General features: G+C 44.7%; 1 protein-coding gene across 1 annotated transcript in view; it reads right to left on the reverse strand.

The window, feature by feature from the left end:
- SLC16A7 (solute carrier family 16 member 7) overlaps nt 1–3,310 on the reverse strand; it is a 139,054-nt gene extending 135,744 nt beyond the window's left edge. Inside the window, exon 1 of the mRNA XM_040982757.1 lies at nt 1,362–3,310. The gene's annotated coding sequence lies outside the window, so the exon portion shown is untranslated. The remainder of the gene's footprint in view (nt 1–1,361) is intronic.
- Between the last annotated feature and the right edge of the window lie 10,917 nt (nt 3,311–14,227).

The raw sequence follows: 14,227 nt of genomic DNA on the forward strand, positions 1-14,227 counted from the left end.
AGAGAAACAAAAGGCCAACTGGTACAGGACAAAATCTCAACATCACAAAGAATCAAGAAAATACACATGAAAACCATGATGGTGAGCCATCTCCCTCTGCATGGACTGGCTACTTACACAGTGTTTAAGAAGGGCTAGTAAATACGTGGAGGAAAGGAAAACCTTGCATACTGTTCTTGGGAATATAAATTAGCACATCCATGGTGGAATTTATTATGGAAGAGTCTTCCAAAAACATTAAGACAGAGCTGCCATGTGATCCAGCAATTTCACTGCTGAGCATGTATCCAAAAAATGTAATCACCATGCTGAAAGGACATCTTCCTGGAGGTGTCACTGGTTAAAGCACCACCTGCAGTGGCAGCAGCAGCCCACATCGGCCCCGATTCGAGATCTATCTGATCTGCTCCCAATCAGGCTCCCTGATAATGTATCTGGAAAAACAGCAGAAAAAGGCCAAAGGTGGGAAAACCACATGTAGCTTCCAGGTCCTAGCCTGAACTTGGGACAGCTCTGGTTGTTCTAGGGGGACTGACACTACTGGGTGGAAGATTTCTCTGACTCTCTCTCTCTCTAACTCTGCCTTTCAGATAAAATAAATAAATAAGTCTTTAAAGGAAAAGGGCATCTTCATTTTCATGTTTCTCAGAGCACCACTTAGCATAGATCAGCAACAGAAACAATGTTGATAAACGGGTAAAGACAGCATGACCCATGTACATGACAGAATACCACTCCGTAAACAATAATGATGACACCATTTGCAACAACACAGAAGGAACTAAAGGTGATGTGAAATGAAGGAAGCCAAGCAAAGACAGGCAAGAATCTGATAGTATCTTATGACCTCACTTCCAAGTAGTCTAGAAAGTTGAGCTCTTAGAAGTGAAGAGAACTGGATAGAGTGGGGAAAAGGAAGAGTTCAGGTTATTTAACAGATAATAGATTATAGCCAGAAATAAGACACTCTGATGTCCTATCACACAGTAAGGTAATGATAGCTAATGACAGTGTTCTGCATATTTTCTAGAAAACAAAAATTAGAAGAGAACTTTGTGAATGTCTTCACCATAAATATTAAATGCTTGAAGAAACAGATACTCTGATTGGCAATTATGTCCACATGGATTAACAGATCACACGTTGCATAAAAACACACAAGTTGGATGTCAGATATAACTTTTTAATTTCTAAAAAAGAATCGGTGAACTAAATGAATACCTGCAAAAAGAATACTTATAGACAAATGGCCATCAGCTAACAGAAATTATACACAGTAATGGGATCCCCACAGTAAGAGGAGCAGCAGACTGAGGCATTTATCCGTGGGTTTGCTTTGGTCTTGAGTTTGGATATCTTACCATGCCCGAATACTCTTTCCACTTAACCAGAGTCCATCCATCTCTCAGTTCCTGAACAGATGCCACTTCCTTCATTAAAACCTTCTTGGATTCTCCACAACAAAGCAGATTCTCCTGCTTCTGGAATCTGAGAACAGGGTTTCAAAAAAAAAAAGCTTTCTCTCAAGCGCCACCCATAAATGCTTTAGCTCTGCAGGCTAAGTCAGCATTCCACTACGCCCTGCAGCAGGAAAGCGGGCACAGAAAACACAGCAGCAAAGGCTACAGTCAGCGGGACTTCATCTGGTTTCTCCCGGGACCACATATGGCCAGCAGTTGTCCTAGAAGACGGTGACTTCTACCATTTAAACACTTCACCCTCCTCAGAACCAAGCCCATCTCATTAGAGAATTCACACAGACACAAGAGTATCACGGAAGTACAGTCTCCTAGGGAATGAGATGGCAAAGAAATACAATGTAGAGAGGATAAGCCTTCATTGTTTGTGGAAGTGAAATAATTTAACACATGGGTGCAACATCTACAGCCAGGGTGCATGTTACACGCATTGAACTGCCTCAGGCCCTGACACTTGGAGTGCTCTAACAGGCAGCTTCATCTTGGTAGATCATTATTTTCTCTATGATGATATCAAAGGGGATTTTGGACACTATATATGAAACAGCAGGTGCATAGCACATACTCAATGATGTCAATAACTATGTAGATATATGCCATATCCTAACATAAACAAACATTTGTCAGTTACAAAGATGATTATATCTTCTTTTGGGGACAGCGTCTAATTGTCTTATATACATTACTCTATTTAAGTTAAAACCAAGGTATTCCCCGTGTTTAAAATTCACTTAAAACTTGGAGTACCCAACTGATATAACTTCGTAACTAAGTGAAAAATTCAATGCTTAAATATGTTCACAGCTTCAAGAGTAATACTTGAGTGTTCTATTATATGTGCAGCCAGAGTTCTACTGATATTGGAAAGAGGCGCATTATTGTAAAGTCAAAAAGCTATTTGCTGAAACTCCTGCCTGGCTCAGGTTGTGAGCAGCAATATTACAGCTCATAAATACTTGCGCACAGAATTGAAGTTCTTACGAATACAGAATGTCTGTCTCAAAACATGCCAAAATTTTAGGCAGAAATACAAATGAAATGGTAAGGATTACCACTCATTGATTACCTGAATTGCTTATTGACTCTGCAATAACAGTCTATGAAATAGAACTTTGTCATTTGCAAAACGAGAAAAGCAGAGATGTGAAAGTTCTCATCTATTGATTTTATTCAAACAGCTTAGGTCAAAATTCCATCAAAGCCTATCTATCTACCCCCTCAGCCTTAGTTACGATGTAGGATATTGAGAGAAAAAGAAAACAGAAGGAAAAAAAATGTACATCAGGGAGAAAAATAGCATGAGAAGTCTGCAAAAATGATGGATTCATGACCATCTCCCTAATGGGACACAGTGGGTGAATGAACATTTGTTAAAGATTGCATTCTCCACTGTGAAATATGTGAGAGGCTTTACTCAAAATCCACTTCACTGTAGACTTGATATACAGACATCCAGAAACATTCTACAGACCCTAGAAGCCCACAGCCCAGGCTTCGTGCTGAATCCTGCATCCCCACACAATCTGCCTCCATCACCCTGGAACCAAGCCAAAAGAAGGGAGACCTGGATTTACTATCCCCCGCGGTCACGACTGGCTCTCCAGTCCTTCTGGGTTCATGAGCAGTACACTGTCATGATTTTCTCCAAGTTCCCCAGATTGAAACCAAACAAAGAATCCACACCCAGAATCCACAAACAGAATCCACAGACCTTCCAGCTACCTATAAGCAGAGACACACCCATCACATCTGACTCTTCTCCCTTTTCCTTGAATCTTACTATTGAAAAACGCAAGCACTGGGCCTGGCATTGTGGCATATGATTTGTTCACTCACTGCCTGCAACTCTGGCATCCCATATGGATGCCAGTTCTTGGCTCCTCCACTTCCCGTCCAGCTCCCTGCTAACGGCCCTGGAAAAACAGCAGGATACAGCCAGTCCTTGGACCCCTGCTACCCATGTGTATGACCTAAAAAATATTCTTGGCTCCTGGCTTCAGCCTCATCCGGCCTCAGCCACCCTGGTCATCGAGAGTGAGCTAGCAAATGCAAGACCTCTCTCTCCATCTTCACTTGTCTTTGTGTAGCTCTGCTTTCAAATAAAATTATTTTTTAAAAAAAAGACAAATATTAAATACAGATACTGAGAAGATACATTGTGATTCATAGGTTGAAATCCAGACCCTCCCACTGGCAAGCTATGTAACCTTGAGTATAATAATGTTTTATTTCTGTTTTAACTGTCTCATCTGTATATTTAGGCTTACAACAATTATAGGCTTTTCAGTATTGAATTTGATAGAAGTATCAAAAATACTAAAATAATTCCTGGCACATGACAGTGTTTGACAAAGACAAATGCCTTTTACTCAAATGTGATCTCTAACTTTACTCAGAATTTTCTGCTTTAGTCCTGTATCTTTAAACTAATATGCATATCCAGGATATGTTGTTCTTTTACTCCCGATGGCATTAATTTTACAAAAGGAAATGATTTTATTGAGTGGTCATTTTCTAATCTTAATTAAAGTGACCTTGCCTTCATATTTGTCAGTGGTTTATTCATTCATCGACACATTTTAAATGAACACAGCAAACAGTGAGACGGAAGTGAGCATCTCCCTTCGCTGGACTCCTCTCGACATCTTGATTCCTGCCTTCTGACTTCACCTGAAGTGGCTGTGCTCGGGGGCAGTCGCAACAGGAACAATAGCTGCTGTCTACACATTGCCAGACTTTTCTAAACTTGACTGCCTCAAAATATAACATCTCTAAAAATGACCTTAACCAGGTCAAAAAGAACAACGGGGAAAAACGGAATATGTTAAGTTGATAGTGAACACAAAAAGCATATAAGCTGTCACCATACCTGTAGAGGCTGTCAGTCAACTGGGAGGGGGATCTGCTGTGTATAGCCTCACCATCTTGAACAAATATTCTAAGCAGAGCAAATGATAGTGCAGTCGCAACTTGAATTGTCTCTTAGAATAAAGTGCATAGGAGGAAACTTGGCTTTAGAATCAAAACGTTACTCCCGCATCCCCTATGGAGTGCCTGGATTCAGATGTCACACTATATCCAACACAACTTCCTTCTGGGAGCAAGCAGTTATATCTTAGGTACCTGTGTTCCTATAAACTGGCTAGGAGATCCAAATAAGATTGAGAATCTTGGCCTCAGCCTGATCCAGTCCTGGTCCAACTCTGGCTGCTGTGGGCATCTGAGGAGTAAAGAGAAGCTCATTCTCTTCCCTTCTTTCTATTCCTTCCTCTGCCTTTTCAATATAAACAAATAAATGAAACTTGGGAAATAAAAGAACAAGCTACATCAATGTGCACGAGTCTTCAAGAAGCTCACACAAATGCATAGTATGACAAATTTACACACAGATTTCAAATTTTTGCATCAAAGTAAGCTTGCCTCTTAAATATGTTCCTCCATAAATCCTAGGGTCCCCGATCTGGGGCACGCTCCAAAGGTCCCGCTCAAGTGGTTTTGATAGTTCAACAGTTCGAGTTACTGATCTCACCATTCCAAGCACGATGAAAGCGCTCCAGAATCCACTGACACAGTCCACCATAGTCTGTTTGCCTAGGTATTCACTGCGAACTCTTAGCTGGGGTAGTTGATCAATTTGTTCTGTCCTCCATCCGCTGTTATTGCACCGGATGTCCTCTACAGGCTCCAATGGACTGCCATATCCTCCATGTGCACCTGAGTATGCTCTACATTGCCCTATCTGAGCCACTGAGGAGGCCCAGCTCTGATACATGCACTCCACAGTCAGACCATGGAACCTGCACTTCTCTCCATGGTGGGAGCTCTGAGTCCAGCAGTTAAATTGGGGGATCCCCAAAGAAACCTCACCTAAGGTGATCCCAGACCTGATTCCTCTGTGTGCTCAAATCAGCCTAAGTGCACATTGGTGGTTACAAATGCTGGGTCAATTCTACCTTCGGCCTTGTCTTCTATACAAACCAAGGGGTATTGCAACCCAGCCCAATCCTGCCCAACACACATGGATTTTTTGCAGACCAGTGGGAGCTGCAGCCTAGTTAGGCTAACCCATAATAACCCCCACCAGGCTCGCCCCTGCCCTGGTTCCCATGCTTGCCAGTATATATAGCAGACTGGTCTAGTCTGTCCCACATCCCATTCAGCTCTCTTACCTGTCAATGGGCCGAATCCTAGTTCAGCCCCCACCAGGCCCACCATCCAGTCCACACTGGTACCAGTAGGTACCACTCTCTGTCTGGCCAGGCCTGTCCCAGTCCTGGTTTTCATGCCCAGCAGTGGCAACCCAAGAGGAAGATGCCCACTGTTTTCCATAATAAGTCCACTCCAGCTCCCAGATCCCACAGTCTCCAGGTTGTTCTCTGGCGTGCTGGTTAGTGCCATGGCCCAGCCTAATGTAACTCATCCCCTGTTCTGACACTCACTGTCAGGTACTGGGATCTAGCCCAACCAAACAGGCCCCCAGCCTTAGCTTTCATGTGAGCCGGCTTGTGGTAGTCAGCAGTGTTCCATAACAAGCCCAGTTCAGATCTCCCATGTTGGCCAGTCCAACAGTCTGATCCAAAAAAGTCTTCCAGCCTCTCCCCTCCAAACCACCAGGTCTCAGTCCCCTTGCTTACTTGCAAGTACAGTGGCCTTGTTGTCGGGAGTCCCTTAGGAGTCATTCCTCACCTGTACCATACTCCCATGGTGGTCCTCCCTACCCTTGTTCCTTTCCCTTGTTCCTTTCCCTAATCAATCCACAATCCTTGTGCCCAGGAGTACATGTGTTCTTCAGCCCGGTCTTTGGAAGCCCAGTGGGTAGAGTGCTGATTTGTAGCTCTGCCCACCTACCAGAGTCCCAAGCTCTTGGTACACATGCTGGCCTGGTGCCTTACCCCTCCAGACACCCAAAATCCAGGCCTGTTGAAGTCTCCAGGCCTGGTCCACCAGCACACCAGGGCAGCATGCTGACACAGGCTCTCCCCTCTGTTCTCACCTCGTCCAGGACCAAGCACACGGGCACATCCCCAGGTTCGCTCCACCTGTCTAGAGGTGAGCTCCCAGCTCTCCACATGCCCACTGGTACTATACCCCTAGCCTTTTGCCCACCCAAGCCTGCATTCTCAGGCCTGCTGGGCACCTGCTGCCTCCCCTTGGCCACTGTGGCAGGGGAAAGGATTCTATTTTCTTAAATAATAGAAACTGTCTATTACAGATGCTGTAAATGTTACCCAATAATGCATACAAGTAGAAACCTAGCCTAAAAATCAACAAGGTACTAATGGAGACAATAAAATTGTAGAAATGTATTATTCCTGACATTCAGTAATGTACTTTGAGTACAATGAAAATTGAAGACTTTTAGAAAGGCAATTGCAACAAAAAAATTGGAATACATAAAACACTGCAAATGTTATCTCACTAAAAGTTTAGAAAATCTTTGCCTATGAAGAGACTTCAGAGAAAATTCCAAGGCAGTGTTTAAACTCTGTTTTGACAGCAAGGTTAAAGCAGGAAATTGTTAGGGTGATAAGTCAGAGGTTTGAAAATCTGCTAAGAGACTACAATACAGCTCTTGGTAGATTATTAGGCACATGAACTCTTAGTACAAAAGCACTTTTTCATGTAAAAGTGCAAAACTGACCCCTGGAGCAATAGCGTAGTAATTGGGTCCTGACCTTGAACATACCGCTGGGATCCCATATGGACGCTGGTTCTAATCCCAGCAGCTCCACTTCCCATCCAACTCCCTGCTTGTAGCCTGGAAAAGCAGTCGAGGAAGGCCCAAAGCCTTGGGACCCTGCACCCTTGTGGGAGACAAGTTCCTGGCTCCTGGCTTTGGGTTGGCACAGCACCAGCTGTTGCGCTCACTTGGGGAGTGAATCATCGGACGGAAGATCTTCCTCTCTGTCTCTCCTCCTCTCTGTACATCTGCCTTTCCAATAAAAATAAATAAATAAATCTTTAAAAATAAAGAGAATAATAATGATTTTGAGCACCACATGGTAACCCAGTGGCTTAAGTCTCACCTTGCATGGGCCAGGATCCCAAACGAGTGCTGTTTCATGTCCTGGCAGCCCCATTTTCCATCCAGCTCCCTGATTGTGACCTGGGAAAGCAGTCAAGGATGGCCCAAAGCCTTGGGACCCTGCACCCACCTGGGAGACCGGGCTTCCGGCTTCAGATTGGCTCAGGTCTGGTCGTTGCAGTCACCTGGGGAGTGAACCAGCGGATGGAAGATCTTCCTTTCTGTCTTTCCTCTGCTCTGTATATCTGACTTTCCAATAAAAAATAAACAAATCTTGAAAAAAAAAGAATGACAATTTTCATCCAAGAACTGGAGACAAAACAAAGAGAAGAATCACAAAGGCAAGGATGAGGCACAGAAGATCCTACGGTGAGGCCCGAGTATTAGAAATGTCAACAGCATGTAGAGGGAGCTGTCCAGCATACTGCAGGAAATGTCCAGAAGTGCCTGAAACTTAGCAAATGACGGTCACAGGCAATGACGTGGGAGTTATTCTGACAGAGGTGAAAGTAGAGACTGAAAGCCGATGAGCTTTCCAAGCTACAGCACATGGGCAGAATAAAAACCCAGAACAGAGATTGAGGAATACATAATCCAGTGAGTAGGCAGCAAAAGGAGAGTCGAGAGCACTCATGGGGGGGACACAGCGCATACAGGAGCCGACGGGGCAGTGCCAGAAGCAGCCCAGGCACCTGCCAGAGACCATCGGCTGGGAAAGGAAACAAGGATTTGTAGCTTAGGCAATCAACAGCAACCTCAGTGTTAGATGCTGAAACGATCATGAATGAAGAACTCATTCTTTCAAATTATTTTCAAGCAAGATTTTTTATCCTTGAAGTCAAATCAAAAGTGATTGTTCTCAAAGATCATTTGTTTAAACATGTTACTGGATCCTCTCTCCACTGTGTCCTGTCTGCCCAGAAGGGGACCCGTAGCAGAAGCTAGCCACACTGGTCACACACTTCCAACCCCCTGCAACGGTGACAAATACATTTCTGCTGTAAATAAGGCAAACAGTCCAGTAACTTTTTAGAGCAACCCAAACTGAGACAGACGATGAACCCTAAACATAACAGCACAATAAAGACATATCCTACTGAAACTCCCAACATTCCCAGGTCACATAATGCTGCTTACAACTGAACGCATCTATTGAATACTTAGAAAAACTGACACAAGTTCCGCTTCTGGGATATGGGAATTAGGCAAAAAATTAACATTGTAATTCTTTAGTAACGTACCTAATATAAAGTCTTTTGGTTTAATCTTCATTCCTATCTAATGTAGCTCCAAAAGAAATAAAGCTTCAAATAAATTATCACTAGGGTAGCATCTTACGAATAACATTCTTCCAGACATTTTTAATCAGAGGTATAGAGAAATCAACGTTGTGATATAATCAGATGTAACAATAGCAAATGTTTGAAATCAACATTCTCTCTATAAAATGCCAACAGTATTTAATTTATTCTGAAACACCCACACACACACGATATCCCATTCTCTGAGTCTATCCTCAATACCCAGAGCAGCCAGGGCTGGGCCAGGTGAAAGGCAGAATCAAGAATTCAATCCAGGTCTCTCACACGCATGGCAGAGGCTCAAGCATTCAAGCTACTGCCTGCTGCTTCCCATGATCTGTGCTAGCAGGTGTTGCGATCAGGGGAAGGACAAGGATTTGAACACAAATACCCTGAGCTAGGAGGGGGGTCATTCCAAGCAGAATTTTGACCACCAAGCCAAAAGCCAACCTCCAAACTTTTACTTATATATAGAAACATTTTATTGTGTTCACCACTCAAATTTATTGCAAGTGTTAACAAAAATCAAATGGCTTCCATCATTGAACCACACAGACATTGAGGTGGGGTTATTCTAACTGTAAAAAAAAAAAAAAAAAAACTCGCAAAAGTACCTTCACCCCAGAGACTTGGAGCTGTCTCTTTAACACCCTGCAGGGCCTTCATTAATTTCTTAGGGATTTCAACAGATACAAATAAAACATTCACAAGAAACATTCATCACTAGGTCAGGAAAACGATTCCCAGGAATCTTCACATCATTTATCATTTATCATACGTCATCTCTATGTGTAGCTAGGCTGAAAATACCTGTGGCGTAGCCAAGTACCTATCAGTCCTGACCTAGTTGGTCTACATCTATTAATATTAAATTATCTTTGACATTTGGTTAGTTTTTCCCATAAGCTCAATCATTACCCTTGATAAGTTAGTACACAAAAATCCCATAAACTTGTCTCTGACAAATACTGAAATCAAATGTATTCATCTTGGAGCCGGCGGTTGATTGCAGGTTAGTCTCTTCCTTCATGATTGTAAACTGCCTCATTTTCCTAGTCAGTAGACTAGGCCAATAGATCCACCCTTTAAGGGAGCAAGGAGAAGGTGAAATTTCTTATTCACTAAAAATGAGTGTGCACTTATTTCCTACTGTGTATTCCCTGACCGATTTGGTGAAATCCTGTGATAAACAAGAATGGCGTCTCAAAACGAGTCCTTTCACTGGTCCATGCCACAGTCCAACTTGGTTTCGACACCGAATGGTATTGAGTGGCAGGTCTGGCCCTTCAAAGGGTTCCCGGTCCCTGGAGCAGCCTGAGAGACTTAGGGCCAAATATTGGATTTCTAACACTAAATACCATCAGGTATTCAGTTATTTTTATGTATACACTCAGCAAAGTGCTATTTTTTTTTTTGCAGATACTGTCATTTCAAAGAAAAGAAAAAGATGTATTTATTTTTATTGAAAAGTCAGATTCACAGAGAGACAGACAGACAGAAAGATCTTCCAGCTGCTGATTCACTCCCCAAATGGCCACAATGGCCGGAGAGGAGCCGATCTGAAGCCAGGAGACAAGAACCTCCTCCGGGTTTCCCACGCAGGTGCAGGGTCCCAAGGCTTTTGGTTGTCCTCCACTGCTTTCCCAGGCCACAGGCAAGGAGTTGGATGGGAAGTGAGCAGCTGGGACACGAACTGGCACCCGCATGGGACACCGGGTGTGTGCAAGGCAAGGACCTTAGCCACTAGGCTACCACGCTAGGCCCGATACTATCTTATTTCATCATTACAATCCAAATTTGTGATTATCCTGTCTTCACACATGAAAATAACCAGAAGTAAAGAGCTTCTCACCATGCCTTACTAAGCTACGATCCTAACCCACACAGGCCAGATTTGGGGGTTCCTGCTTTTACCAGTCCTGCTCTGTGACCTAGGTGCACGGGTGTTCCTAAAGTAAACTTGCAAGATCTTTCCTTTCAAAGCTATACAGCCTAGGAAGAGTTAGCATATTTACCTAGAGTCAAGTAAATTAACAGGCTAAGCCAAAGTGTTAAGATACAAGACAAATCAGGATGTGGAGACCCAGGAGGGTTCTTTTTCTTTAGGATAATTAGACCAACAATGGAAGCAGAAGAGCAAAAGAAAAGACAGAGATGAAGATGGAGACACACATATAATTTTTATGCCATTTCACTGGTCAGGTACAGTCAAACACCTTGTATTTGTTTATCTTCTTCACTCTTCAAATAACCATGTAAGTTCTACTCTCACATCACCTAAGACAAAGTCTTAGGACTTGGATGAAATTTTATACAGAGACTCTTGGAATTGATGTTCTGACTTTTTTTTTTTTCTTGTCCACCTTGTTTGTTTCACTGTTTATGGGGATATTTTGTAAGCTTGTCAGCACAAAGAGAAAACTTGCCTAGTTCACATAAGTGAGTCTTATAAACTCGTTGATCAGATGGAGGGACAAGGCAAAGGAGTAACTATGCTGTCCTCAGGAGAGTCCACGTGGGCACTCCTTCCAGATCTAGAGTTGAAGCCAGAGAAGGAAGCCTTTGCTTTCTTCTCCTTGTTTCCTTCTGTTTCTGCCTCGCTCCCACTCTTCCTTCATTCTTTCTAAAGCCAGTTGTTCAGACCTGCCATTGGCCAACACCGTGTCGGATAATGGAGAAGACAACAAGCATGGCCTTTGCCCTGGCTTTGTCTCATCAAAGACACGTGGTTGCAGCTGGACATACTGTCTGGGTTCTAGCCTCAGCTTGACCAGGGACTGGTGATATCTGTTTGAGTATAGATTATCCACACGGAAATATGGAAGCTCGGTTCCCAACTTACGATCTGACGATATTAAGAAATGGTAGAGCCTTTAAGAAGCATGTGAGGGTCCCGATCCAAAAGCCTAATGACTAAATCCTTGCCTTGCATCCACCAGGATCCCACACGGGCACCAGTTCATGGCCCAGCCGTTCCATCCCATCCACCTCCCTGCTTCTGGTCTGAGAAAGCAGTCAAGAAAAAGCCTTGGGACCCAAGACCCACTTGGAAGACCCAGAGGAAGCTCCTGGCTCCTGGCTTCTGATCGGCTCAGCTCCAGCCATTGCGGCCACTAGGGAGTGAACAGCGGACAGAAGATCTTTACTTCTGTGTCTTCTTCTCTCCATATACCTGCCTTTTCAATGAAGAAAACAAATAAATCTTTTTTTAAAAAAAACAGGCTCATGGGAGATCATTGTCTCACCAACCTCAGAGGGAAGCAACGCACAGCCCCCAGGAGCAGCTGGGGCTCATGGCAAGGGCACGCTGCAGCCAGGGAGGCAGTCCCCGTTACTGACCTATTTCACACAGGTTCTCTTCTTCTTTTACGTCTCGGCCACGTTGTGGACTTTCTAGACAGCAGCATCATCAACCAAATGACTCTTTTCTTTGTACACTTTCCCAACTAGTTTTTATAGAAACACCAAATAGACAAACACAATACCAGCACCAATAGACCCAACAATATATCTCTCCAGGCCCAAATCCGTCCATACGGAAGTTGTTAAATGGTACCCCACGTCATAGAGTTGTTACTTGACAATAGAATTCTAACCCACTCATTTTGGAAGCCCCAGTTGAGTATGCGAAACAATTTTAGGGACTCAAAAACAACCAATCTGCATTCCAATCTTTTGCACACTTCATTTCTCACACCAGCACTTCAGGGTGGGTAACATCAATCCCATTTAATGGGTAAGAAAAAACGAAACCAAGACGGTTACACAATTCTTCAACCTTAAGAAACTTCTGAAATCTGGATCCGACTACTTGCACTTAAGTCTCTTTTTCCATGTGAATGTCTCAAAAAATGTGAATGAATATAGAACCAAAAGCAAACTCGGGAGGCACACTTTTGACCCAGGAGTACAACTCTACAGACAGGAGACCGTGTTAGGTCACTTTGTCCTTCTTTTCAAGAGGGCTCAACACCAAAAATACAAGCCAGAGACCATCGTAATCTAGAAATAACCTGGGCACGTGTAGGCTATATCAATGTGAACACTGCGAAGTAGGATTTAAACTTCAACTCCCTTACCGCTGTGAAAACATCGAGGCAACTACAAATTGTCGAGGAACATATCTGCAAAGAATGTGGTCTAACTTCCTAAGTCCAGATCCAACACACTGAGTTGCCTGCAGCTCTGGCCTTTCCCCTCTCACTGGAATCACCCCTTCGTTCACTCACCTCGGTGTTGATGCGCTCAGCAGCTCTAAGTGCAGCTAGGATTGCTCCATTAGAGCTTAGGCTAAATCACCCCATTCAGCCCTCAGCCGCTTATGGCAGTCTCTACTCAACTACTTTTTTTTTCTGCCACACTTTCCCAAAAGCATACTTGGATTTCTGAATCCAGTGACACAGGCACACTCAAACTGGTCTGCTCAAAGTCTGAGGCTTGTTAAGCTCTGTCTGAGTTAGCCTCGAATGGGTATCTGAGCTCACCATTTGCTTTTACTGTTTTTCCCCCAGGGCATCCTCAGCGCTATGCACTATTGTAAGTCCTTGCTGTGTCTCCTTTGGACCCAAGAAGGTTAGGGGTCACAGAATATTCCTACGACTAAGCAGCCTTCGCCCAGAAAAGCCCAGTCTCAGTCTCCAAGAGGGTCAAAGATAACACTCGGGAGAAACCGTTCCTTGTTCCCTCTCCTGCGTTGCTGCGCGTGTTTAATTTTCAATGCTCTATAGTGGAACCCAAAAAAGAAAAAAAAAAAAAAAAAAAGCCCCTTCAGGGCCTACCGGAAAGTGGCCGCTAGGGCACCACCGCCCTTGCCAAGGCGGCTCGCAATCCTGTTCCCGCTGAAACCTGGCAGAAAGGGGGAGGAGAAGCGGCGGTGGCAAGGGCAGCTGCCATTGCAGCATCCGCTGAGGAAAAAGCGCGCACGTGAATGGGCTCCCAGCCACCGAGCCACCTGGCCCGGCCCAGCACCCCCAGCGTGGCGCAGCGGCGCAGGAAACCTAGCCTGAACTCGGGCACGACCGGGCCCTCCTCAGCCCCCTGCCCCAGCGGCGATGCCCTTCTCGCCCGGCGCACGCCTCGCCCCAGACACCTGCTCGCCCACCCCACCAAGCTCCCTGGGATGGAAACAGAAGAAAAAGCAGCCTCTCTTTTCGCCTTTCCTAGTTTGTCACTTCCTACTAATTGCCTCTGAAGGCTTAAAGTCATGTGCTGAGAGAGAAGTCAGCCAGTACAGGCACCCTCACCGCCGCGGCTCCACCTCCTGCGGCAAGGACACCACCCTCAGGTGCTCGGGGGGTGCAGGGGCAGGATGCTGTAGAGACGCGCACCAGGGAGACGTGCTGGGCAGGAATCGTGCCCCCGCCGTCCTGCGGCCCAAAGGAGCCGGGTGGCAGGGTGTGCCGGCCCGGTGGCACGCCGACGAG

This window comes from Ochotona curzoniae, unplaced genomic scaffold (assembly GCF_017591425.1).
Source record: "Ochotona curzoniae isolate NIBS_2020 unplaced genomic scaffold, NIBS_Ocur_1.0 contig_1014, whole genome shotgun sequence".
In the NCBI taxonomy this organism is placed as follows: Eukaryota; Metazoa; Chordata; class Mammalia; order Lagomorpha; family Ochotonidae; genus Ochotona; species Ochotona curzoniae.